A 1,171-nucleotide genomic window follows, 5' to 3' on the forward strand; every position below is an offset into this window, starting at 1 on the left:
CCTATAGAGTTTTAGCCGGCAACAGCGGCAATGTTTTCTGGAAGTATTCCTGAGTCCATGTTGTGATTTTCATTACAGTAGCATTCCTGTATGTGATGCAGTGCCGTCTAAGGGCCCGAAGATTACGGGCATCCAGTATGGTTTTCCGGCCTTGACCCTTACGCACAGAGATTGTTCCAGATTCTCTGAATCTTTGGATGATATTATGCACTGTAGATGATGATAACTTCAAACTCTTTGCAATTTTTCTCTGAGAAACTGAAATTTTTCTGATATTGCTCCACTATTTTTCGCCGCAGCATTGGGGGCATTGGTGATCCTCTGCCCATCTTGACTTCTGAGAGACACTGCCACTCTGAGAGGCTCTTTTTATACCCAATCATGTTGCCAATTGACCTAATAAGTTGCAAATTGGTCCTCCAGCTGTTCCTTATATGTACATTTAACTTTTCCGGCCTCTTATTGCTACCTGTCCCAACTTTTTTGGAATGTGTAGCTCTCATGAAATCCAAAATGAGCCAATATTTGGCATGACATTTCAAAATGTCTCACTTCAACATTTGATATGTTATCTATATTCTATTGTGAATAAAATCTAAGTTTATGAGATTTGTAAATTATTCCATTCCTTTTTTACTCACAATTTGTACAGTGTCCCAACTTTTTTGGAATTGGGTTTGTAGAAACTGTTCCACCGCCCGTAAGCCATCCTCATGAGGGATGCAGTGTTGCCAGATTGGGCGGGTTCCCGCCCAGTTGGGCTGTTTTGAATTTGAATGTGCGGGTAAAAATTGGCTTGGGCGGGTGAACAAAATTTGGGCTGGTTTGGGGTCAGTTTGGCGGTTTTCAATATAAATTGCATAGGCTAATTGTTTAACAAAACAAGTCCAAGTATGATAGGCTACTGCATCCAATCAGTCATCATAACGTTACTACACGCACACACTATGGTGCTGATGTAAACGTGGACAGCAGCACTTAACTTATCACGAGGGCCCAGCAGAATGATTCATCATGAGTGACAAGTTTTTAGCGAGACAAGTTATCTGATTTTGAATGTAGTATGACTGTATATTCAAGTAATCACAATGCCTAAATATAAGTTCAAAAGTGGGAGAGTGACTCAACTCTCAAAACATGAATTATTGTGGAGTGAGATGACACGAAGGCC

Source organism: Sinocyclocheilus grahami, unplaced genomic scaffold (assembly GCF_001515645.1).
Source record: "Sinocyclocheilus grahami isolate Dianchi unplaced genomic scaffold, SAMN03320097.WGS_v1.1 scaffold69.1, whole genome shotgun sequence".
Classification (NCBI taxonomy): Eukaryota; Metazoa; Chordata; class Actinopteri; order Cypriniformes; family Cyprinidae; genus Sinocyclocheilus; species Sinocyclocheilus grahami.